We start from the raw sequence: 11,175 nt of genomic DNA, 5'->3' as shown, positions 1-11,175 counted from the left end.
TCTCTCATATGCTAAATGGAGATAATAATAGTGCATCTCTCATAGGGTTGCTGTTTAGTACAGGGACTATCTGTAGTAAGCCGTTATTAATCGTGAGGCCCCTCTTTTATGTAGTATTGTCACCGGTTTAAGAACTGAAAAGCACCCACAAATCAAAGCAGCAGGCAGCCTAATGTCATGGAGACTTGGAGAGTCGGCTTATTATTTCTGCAAGTACAAAATTTTCCACATAGAAGTGGCCTGGTAAACTAGTGGTCTGACACCCTACCTTTTACATAATATAACTTCAAATTAAAGGTTTAAATGACAATAAAAATATTTGTCACATGCGCGAAGCATTTGAAATGTTGAGGATTTGCTTTTTTATTGCACGAAAATAAGCAGAAGTGTGAGACGGAAAGAAATGTGTCACTTCCCCAGCACTGGCCTGAAAGGGCAGAGTGACCTTACATGAGAAGAAAAACTCCAGTAATTTCCAAACTAATCTAATTTTAAATTTCTGGATTTTTCATTTCATCTTGTGGAGATGCACTTATTCTTGGAAGGAAAAATAAAACCCCAAGGACATGAGTGATAAATGAAGTTATAGAAGTTTTCCTGGCAAACTCACACTGCCCAGTGCTACAGAGCTCATTTGCAAGGCAGGGAAGCCAATCAAAGTCCAGTGCAGTTCTCTCAGTGCCCAGAATGTTCCTTTGAGCACAGTTTGTGTCCAGAATTTTTTTTTATTCGGGAAGGAGCACAGTTTGCTATGGTGTGATTCAGTCTCTTCTTTCATCTCCTACAACTTTCCTTCTAACACTCAAGGAACCAGCTCCCCCCGCAGATTTCTACCCTGTGGAAAATGCACCACCGGCCATTCAGCTGTTCAGATCATCGGTGATTCCTCCTTTTCTCTCCCACGTCCAGCCTATGGGTACATTTGGCAGGCCTCCTCCAAAATATGTCTTGAATCTTTTCACTTCTAACTTCTTTGCCACTGCTAGTCTCAGCTACCTACCTCTCCTTCCCAGACTACATAATCGGCTTTTAAAAGTGCCCTCTGTCTCCACTGGGCTCCCTGGAGTCAGCCCTCCACAGAACAACCAGAGAGAGAGTTTATTTTTTATTTTTTTGGCCACACCCCACAGCTTGCGGGATCTGTGTTCCCCGACCAGGGATTGAACCCACACCCTCAGCAGTGAAAATTCGGAGTCCTAACCACTGGAGCACCAGGGAATTCCCCAGAGAGATATTTTATAAGCTACTCATTGGGTCAATCTCCTGCTTTAAACCTATCAAAAGTCAAAATCCAAATAGACGGTTGGAATATGAAAAGGTGTTTGACATCATTAACCATCGGGGAAAGTAAAATTAAAGCTACAATGAGAGACTACTGCACACCTGCTAGAATGGCTACAATTTTAAAAGTTAAAAAGATTGACAATACGAAGTATTGCTGAGAATATAGAGGAACTAGGACTCTAGACAATGCTAGTGGAAGGGAATATGTAATGAGTTCGGAAAATTGTTTGGTGATAGCTAAGAAAGCTAAACATATGCTTACCCCGTGACCTGGCAATTCCACTCCTGGGTATGTATATATATACATCCAGGATAAATGAGTGCCTATGTCCACTATAAGATGTTCAAGAATATTTATAGAGGCTTTATCTATAATAGACAAAAACTGGCAACAATCTAAATGTCCATCAACAGTACAATAGATAAACTATGATGTATTTATATAACAAAGTATAACAAGTAATAGAAAAGAGTAGACTCCTGGCACATGCAACAACAAAGATGAATCTCTCAAACGGACAAATGAAGACAGACAAAAGTCTGTACTGTATGATTCGATTTATAAGTTCAAGAATAAGAAAAACTAATCTGTAGTGATAGAAGACCAGCTGGTGGTTACTTGGTCTTTACCTTTGCTGGGGACTGGGGTGGAGGGACGGCTAGACAGAGAAGTGGCACGAGGGAAGCATCTGAGGTTTGGAAATGTTCTGTATCTTGAACTGGGGGGTTGTTTCCTGAGTCGTGTGCGTGTTGTCATCAAGTGGTGCACTTTCTGTGCACCTTACGATGTATGTTTTACTTCAGTTTAAAAGAGTCAACAGCACACTAATGCACTTAGGATGGAAGCTACACGTGATGTCACGGTCTGGCTCCCACCCTCTTTTCCTCACCTCATACTTCATTCCCCTTGTTCTTTATGCTTTTCCACACCAGCCTTCTCGTTTTCCCTCAGACATGCTGCTTCCTACCCATTACTCCATTTTATTTTCTTTGAAGCCTCTGCCACCATTTGAAATTATTTTATTTGACTACTTATTTCCTGCCTTCCTCTGGAGTACCTGCTACATGAGGGTGGGGTCCTTGTCTATTTTATTCACTCTCTATCCCCAGCACCTACAATAGGGCAATTGTTGGACTCAGATATTTGTGGTATGGATTCATGACATGATCTTCAAATATGAGTAGAAAGTTACACTTCTGAGTGTTTACAATACGTTGATATTCTTTTTTAAAATTTAGTTTATTTATTTATTTTTGGCTGCATTGGGTCTTCGTTGCTGCACGCGGGCTTTCTCTAGTTGTGGTGAGCAGGGGTTACTCTTCATTGCGGTGAGTGGACTTCTCATTGTGGTGGCTTCTCTTGTTGTGGAGCACGGGCTCTAGGTGCGTGGGCTTCAGTAGTTGTGGCACGCAGGCTCAGTAGTTGTGGCGCATGGGCTTAGTTGCTCCACGGCATGTGGGATCTTCCCGGACCAGAGATCGAACCCGTGTCCCCTGCATTGGCAGGTGGATTCTTAACCACTGCGCCACCAGGGAAGCCCTATCTTGATATTCTTTTTTTTTTTTTTTTTTTTTTTTTTTTTTTTTTTTTTTTTGTGGTACGTGGGCCTCTCACTGCCGTGGCCTCTCCCGCTGCGGAGCACAGGCTCCGGACGCGCAGGCCCAGCGGCCACGGCTCACGGTCCCAGCCGCTCCACGGCACGTGGGATCCTCCCGGACCAGGGCACGAACCCGTGTCCCCTGCATTGGCAGGCGGACTCCCAACCACTGCGCCACCAGGGAAGCCCTATCTTGATATTCTTAACAACATCTCAGCTACTGTGGCCATTTCAAAATATCCTGTATGACAAATGTATTCATTCATTGCCTCTATAAATATTAATAAATTTTTAAGAGTTATTACTTGATGGCTTCTATTTCCTTTGAAGTAGGAGGCAAGGTCATATGCTGAAAAAGAGAAAGGCAAGAGTGGGTGAGGGAGCTTGAGACACTGCAGTGGTTTTATGTTCTTCATGCTCAGGGCACATGTTCCTTGGTGCATGAGCACCTGCCTGCCTCTCCCAGGTCGAAGGCCTGCAGGATGGTGCAGTGGTGAGGTAGGGAGGGAGGGAGCTGTGGGTCTTCATACAATATGGTTGAAACGGGAAGTCAAGGATGCAGGTGAAAGGCTGTGAGTCAGGAGGAACTAGGAGAAAGGAAGAGATCCATCCAATGGCTGTTGTAACATCTAGATCAAGATGGTAGGGTGATCACACAGAGAAACTTCTTTCTTCTTTCCAAGCACAGATAAAAACATTTTGAGAAGTCTAGACAATGATAACATGGGACTTTGGGGAAAGTGGTGAGTCAGGAGGGAAGTTACACTGTTCTAATGTCTTGTCCAGGAGGAGGCTGGAGATATGGATTAGCTATTGACTTCATTAGGAAAATGTAAACCTAAGTTTCTTAAAACCACTAATCGATTAGACATAGAATGTGTAATTTCCGAACTTGAAGAAAATGAAAAGGAATTAGGAAAACCTGACAATCCAAAAGAAGAACAGAAGGGAAGAAAAGAACAGTCTTTATAAATTAGAAACTATAAAATGTCAGAGATAAGTTGTTTGATTTCTAATCACAGTGAAAAATGAATATTTTTAACTTGCCTATTAAACGATGGGACTCTTAGATTGGCTTTTTAAAAAATTCAGTTATCCACACTACTTGCAAGTTATACACCACCAACAAAATAACATAGAAAGATTGCAAATAAAGGGATGGGAAAAAAAGACATACAATACCAGGAAATTAGTACCCAGAAGAAAGCTGGCTTAGCAATACTAATATCAGGTAAAGTGGATGCTAAATTTAAAGTATTTCTGGGCACAGAGATTTTATATAGATTATGAAACTATTCACCAAGATAGTATAAAAAACATAAATGTGTATGCCTTTAACAACAGAGTTTTTGTGGAAGATACTGAAGAATGGCTCATTCAACGCTACTCCAACCCTCTGTTTATTGTGGTAAAGACTACATTTTCCAGTTTCCTTTCTCTCTGTGACCAGGCTTCTGCCAAACAGAGATGTGGAGGGTAAAAGAAAACACTGTGAAGTGGTGGCCACGATCCCCTTCAGGCAGGAAGGGTGGTGGAGGCGCTTGGTTCTTCGGTGACCGTTGTTGGAAGGGTTCTCAAGTTCTGTCTCTATAGCACTGGAGAGGCCAAGTGGCAGGCAGCGGCTGGCTGTGGGGTTTCTATAGGATGTTGGATATTTCTCCTGGCTGTGCCGCTCACAGGCTGGGAAACACCCAGGCTTGGCTCCCTAGCCTCTCTGAAATTCTGTAAGCTACCTTCTACCCCGTAATAAATCCCTTTCTGCTTAAACTAGTGGGAGGGTTTCGCAAGTTGATGTGATACCTGCTATGCTAGACGTAAGCCTGAGTACGACCAGCACTTAACGGGATTCTAATTCTGATGGGGGAAGTGTGGAATCCTGGTGGCCTTCCTAGAGCAGGTGACAGCTGCAATGAGCTGAAGAGTGAGCTGGAACTAGCCAGGTGGAGACAGGAGGGGTAGGGGAGCTCAGATGGAGAAGGAACGGCATGTGCAAAGTGGAGCCCAGGAGATGCAGTGCTCTAATTAGTTCAAGGTCCTTAACACAGGATCAGGAGTATGGAGGGAGGAAAAAGGACGAAAAAGGACACTGTGGCCAGGTCAGGGGAGAGTCACAAATGACCTTGCACGCCAATTCGAAGACTGCAGCTGTTGTTCATCTGTCTACTCAGCACCCTGGCCGCTTCTCCCTGGATCTTCCCCTCTGCTCTTCCCCCCAACACACCCACATTCCCTTTGGGAAGCTGCTGCTTCTCCATTCGAATCAAACGATCTTGATGAGACACCCAGTCACACTAGCCCTTCTCCCTGATGCCAGGGACAGTCTTGTTCCAAGTCTGACCATCAAGGTAGACATTCCTAAGATGGCGCTGATTGGCCTAAGGTGAGCCTGTGAGTCAATCCATACCTGTCAGAGTCCTTCCCAAGATTTAAAAATTTTCAAACTGGCTCACAGAGCTGTAGATTCTGGTAGTCATTGTCTGCATCGTGTCCGCCACCCCCAAGGAGAAAGGCTAAGTGCGGTGCAAGAGAATTAAGTTAAATAGGAAAAAGTAACAATGAGAAAGGGGAGGAGAGAGAGCGAGCGAGAGAGAGAGAGAGAGAGAGAGAGAGAGAGAGAGAGAGAGAGAGGTGTGGGGCAGGGTGCAGGGGAGAAAGACAGCGAGGGACAGAGACAGATAGACAGAGACAGACAGAGTTCTCGCAAAGACAAATATTAGGACAGGCTCTGGCCTCTCCACAGCTGCCCAATTCCTGTAGCCCTTCTGTCATCTAACCAAACACTGACAAATACGCCTACTTGTAATTAAGTTGCTCATACAATTCATTTATAGATATTTTAGTAAACATTTTCCCCCTCATCCTCCTCGTCTTCTTTATTGCCTTCATTTCTGTTCATTTTTGGTTAGGATATAACATTCCATTGAATTTACATATCTTTATCTATTAGGTTATTTCCAACATGTCAAACATTCAGGAAAAATAACTAGACCTATAATGATCTTAATCAGCATTGTGAGGATTTGATATAAGGGAAGCTACAGAGAGTCAACCAAATGTCGTAATGAAGGTTTGAGAGGAAGAGCGATCGACCAGGTAGAAAAACTGAACTTTTACGCAACTGCCAATTCTTAAACTTATAGGTTTGGTTGCAGTGTGTGCAGGGAGTGGCTATTGGGCTGTGTCTTCCCTGCTCCTTTGGTTTTCACGAGGAGAGATTTTCCTGGTCTCTAGCTTCAAATTGTATAAGAATATAATTCTTTGTAACAAAGGTATCACGATCAATGTGATCGATGTGGGAGAGCATTATTTAATAAGTAATAGTGAAACAACTGGTTATAGTTTTAGGAAAGAAATCAATGTAGATCCTCATTTGACAGCTAGACCATACCAAATCCAATATGGATTAAAGAGAGCAGAATGAAACAAATCACATCAAAAAAAGACTAGAAGCAAAAATACGACTTTGTGTTAGGTATCAGTAAAGAGAAGTGCAAAAGGGTTTGGAAGCACTTTCTAAGCTTGATGGTGTTAGAAGAAATTTTTTAAAAGAAGAGATTAAATAAGCTTGACCACACAGTCATTACAAATTTCCATAGATGTCTTACTCAGTTAATATATCCTCAATATCCTTAGAGAAAAATCTTGCATCAATATGAAAGACAACATATTACAGTTGACCCTTGAACAAATGCTGGCTAGCACTGCGAGAGTCCACTTAGATGCAGATATTTTTCAATGGTAACTATTACAGTGCTATACAGTCTGAGGTTGGTTGAATCTGGGGATGCAGAGGAAACGCCGATACGGAGGGCTGACTATAAATTACACGCGGATTAATCCTCCTCTCCCCCCGTGTTGTTCAAGGGCCAACTGTATTATATAAAATGCTCATTCAGATAAATTGAAATCAGCAGAAATACAATTTCTGAGCACCTAGCCCAGGTCAAGTCTGTGCTGGATGGCTCGCAAACATTCAGTTAAGGTGGCCATCCCCAGCTGGTCCAGGAAGAACCTGAGGGTCGGAGGTGTGAAGGTTCTTGCCTAGTTACTCGCCTCAAGGGTCAGGCGCTGTTTCTGCCTATCGGTCGTGTGTTCCCTCCCGGTCCCTGGCTCATATTTACACCTTGATTTCTTTCATGGCCCTGCCCCTGGCCCAGGAGATGGGTCCTCAATAGTCTCAGTTATTGAAGGTGTGGACCCATTCCTCTTGCCAAGTGATTAGGTTTAGGAGTGGACAAGTGCCAAATTCTGGCTAAGAAAATGACAGGGAGAAATCTTCTCACGGGCTTGTGGGAAATAACTTCTCGCTCTTATAAACAGACAGTGCCTTCTTTGCCTTTTCACTCTACCATTTTGTATTCCTACCAGGTTTATATGAAAATTTAATGGGCTGTTCCACATCTTTGCTGGCCCTTGGTATTGCCAGTTTATTGTTTGTTTGTCTCTGGGTTTGTTTCATAGTTTAGCAAATTTAATAGATGTGTAGTGGTGTTTTGTTGTGATTTTAATTTGCATTTCTCTGAGTAATGCAAAACCAAACAAGCAATACCTAATGCAATAAATATCCTAAAGAAACTAACAATGCTTGTGAATTTAAATGAATTGATCTTTTTACGTACTAATTTCCCACTGTTTTTTTTAAGAGTATAAAGTTCTTTCCCAACGAGAAAACAGAAGAAAATTCACCTACACTTTTAGGGTTGGGTGTGGATGTGATTCCTGGGGATGCTATAGACGTGTTGTGATCATTGGTGGTGGGTCAGAACCAAGTCTTCGCAGGGAAAAAGGCCGGAATCCTAATCATACTCCGCCCCCCACCCCACCCGGCCTGCCAGAGGCTCTATTTGGGGCTCTATCATGTGGGAGATAGTACATTTCTTATTTAGTCCCATTGAGCCTGGGTCTTCTGTTGCTTGCCACCAAAGGCCTTGTAACAGCAAGTGAGTGGAAGCACTGAGATTTGAACCCATACACACAATTCTAAATGAAAATATAACCTATTAACACACACGGAAAAAAGGTTTAACCTCATTAGTAAGCAAAGAAAAGTAAACTAAACAAGATTGAGACTCCATTTTTAAAAATTATTACGTGATTAAAAAAATTTTAATGGTAAGTATTGTCATACTTTGCTGGTGTTTAAGAAGGTAAACCATCACATCTCCTCAAAAATAACAACAGCGGGGTTCCCTGGTGGCACAGTGGTTGAGAGTCCGCCTGCCGATGCAGGGGACATGGGTTCGGTCCGGGAAGATCCCACATGCCGCGGAGCAGCTAGGCCCGTGAGCCATGGCCGCTGAGCCTGCGCGTCTGGAGCCTGTGCTCCACAACAGGAGAGGCCACAACAATGAGAGGCCGGCGTACCGCAAAAAATAAAAAAATAACAACAGCAGCTATCATTTATTGAGTGCTTACTATCAATACATGACAGATACTATACAAAGCGAGCAAATTTGATTTAACTCTTAAAACAAGGTCATAAAATAGATATTGTTATCCTCAGTTTAAAGATAAGGTTTGGAGAGACCTGCTGACCTTGCTGAATTCTCACAGGCACAAAGGGTGGTTCTCTGGGGCTCCATCACTCTACAAAGTGAAACAACATGCGCCAAGGGGTCTGGCAAAATAGGGGCACGAAAAAAGAGGGAAAACATAGAGTTTGAAGTTTGATAGTCAAAAAAATCAAAGCATTAAAGGTAGTCATCACGGGGAAATATCTATTCCTAGCCTTCCTCACAATAGATTTTCAGCTGGGTATTGAATTTATTTTGAGTTACTTGTTGGGGGCTTGGGCTGGTGGCACCCTTGCCATTGGTGAGCGTCTCTAAGGGTCTCACTGCAGCCCCTGGAGTCAAGATTCAACCCAGATCCGACTCTAAAGCCTGTACTTACAATAAAGACTACTGGGACCCAACTTAGAACGCAATTTAGCAAAATAAATCAGTAGCCTCAAGAACACCTATATTTCTTAATCTGTTAAATTAAATATTCTGTTCTACCACACATAACAAATGTTGTGAAAAATTGTAAAAGCATTAAAAATAAATGTGTTAGAGGCAGAGTTTTTAATAATAATAAAAATTAGAAGTTCATACAAATCTTTAACCATAGGGGCCTTGTTAATTAAATTATGTAATGTAACTGTTACAAATAATCTTTATGAGGACTTTAAAGTGGGAAACTGTATTATATCAAATGGAGAAAAAACAACACATAAGAGTATAAAAATTATTCAGAACTGTCAAAAAGAAAATTTTAAAGGTGTAGAAAAAAAGATGGAGAAAAAACATGCTTAAAAATGTTAAGAGACTAGATCCCTGTATAATGGGTGATTTTCTCTAATTTCTTGTATCTTATGTAATGAGAATGTTCTCTAATGAGTACTACTTTTAGAGCAGAAATACTCCTGATAATCTTTATTTTGAAAAAGGTGTAAAGGTCTTGGAAAACATCTTTATTTAGACAGTAAAAATTACTGAGGGGTGGAGAGGCTTCACATGAAGACATTCTAATTGTGATTCCTCAGTGCTCAAAGGAAAGGCCGGGAGGAGACACCCATGGCTATCCTCACTCACAGTTTACCAGGGCAACCTGACGTCAAATATTTTGCCCCTCTGTCAGCTCATGTGGTTCAGTATTTGGTTCAGGAAGCATGACCATGGGAAACTTATTCAACACTTATATAAAGTACCTGGGTAGGTTACATATGTTTCTGGATTGCTAACCCCAGAAATATCTAGGGAGATGCAGAAGTCTCTGAAGCTTGAGTAGCAAGCAAAAATTCTATCATGGAGTAAATCTACAAAGCTCATTAATATCATTTATTAACAGTCATTCCTTCTTTCTGGAAACACTCTCTCGGTGTCTGCATCACCCAGCGATCTCTCCTGGTTGTCCTCCCATCATCTCTGGCTGGTTGTTCTGTCTCCTGTGAGGCTCTCCACTTGGCACTTCTCCAAAATCTACGTGCTCACCTTGTCTCTCCAGGCCCTTAGCTCCTCTCTCTACACCCTCGCCTGGACAACCTCATCTACTCCCTCAGCTCTTGCTGCCCTCTGAATAGTAGTCAGCCTCTAACAGCCCCTAAAAGCTGGTATTAATAACTTAGAAATAGGTTTAATATAAACGTTTTCATTAGCCTTCATTTTTTAAAAAAAATTATTTATTTTTGGCTGTGTTGGGTCTTTGTTGCTGCACGCGGGCTTTCTCTAGTTGTGGTGAGCGGGGGCTACTCTTTTTTGTGGTGCACGGGCTTCTCATTGCAGTGGTTTCTCTTGTTGCAGAGCACGGGCTCCAGGCATGCGGGCTTCAGTAGTTATGGCACCTGGGATCAGTAGTTGTGGCTTGGGGACTCTAGCACACAGGTTCAGTAGCTGTGGTGCACGGGCTTAGTGGCTCTGCGGCACGTGGGATCTTCCCAGCCCAGGGCTCAAATCTGTGTCCCCTGCATTGGCAGGCAGATTCTTAACCACTGCACCACCAGGGAAGCCCTAGCCTTTATTTTTAAATAACAGATGACTCTCCAAAATGGTTTTCAAAGAACAGTGTATATGTGTTATCTTTTATATCTTTTTTTTTTTTTTTTTTTTTTTTTTGCGGTACGTGGGCCTTTCACTGTTGTGGCCTCTCCCATTGCGGAGCACAGGCTCCGGACGCGCAGGCTCAGTGGCCATGGCTCACGGGCCCAGCCGCTCCGCGGCATGTGGGAGCTTCTCGGACCAGGGCACGAACCCGTGTCCCCTGCATCAGCAGGCGGACTCTCAACCACTGCGCCACCAGGGAAACCCTATGTGTTGTCTTTTGATTACCTTTTCTACCTGTCTGTCTGACTGCTGATGTTTCAGAGTGGGGGTGACTAGATCGTCTCTTGTGTTCAATGTGCTTCCTCTGAAGTTATTTCACCAGATTTTTTTTTTTTTTTTTTGTGGTACACGGGCCTCTCACCGTTGTGGCCTCTCCCGCTGCAGAACACAGGCTCCAGACGCGCAGGCTCAGCGGCCATGGCTCACGGGCCTAGCCGCTCCGCAGCATGTGGGATCTTCCCGGACCGGGGCACGAACCCGCGTCCCCTACATCGGCAGGCGGACTCTCAACCACTGCGCCACCAGGGTAGCCCTCACCATAGTTTTAACCATTGTCCAGTCAACACAGTACTTTGAAAAATTCACTTGAGGAAGCCACATGTTGAAGAAGGCACTCAGGGTACAGCCACTTCATGGGCCACCTCCTGGCCATGCCTAATGAGGGACCAGAGGGACACCTGCTAAGGAGAATAGCTATTCCAGGAATGAAT

The sequence above is a fragment of the Phocoena phocoena genome, chromosome 4 (assembly GCF_963924675.1).
Source record: "Phocoena phocoena chromosome 4, mPhoPho1.1, whole genome shotgun sequence".
Lineage (NCBI taxonomy): Eukaryota > Metazoa > Chordata > Mammalia > Artiodactyla > Phocoenidae > Phocoena > Phocoena phocoena.
The sequence above is the reverse complement of the archived record's forward strand: the minus strand, read 5'-3'. Positions refer to the sequence as shown.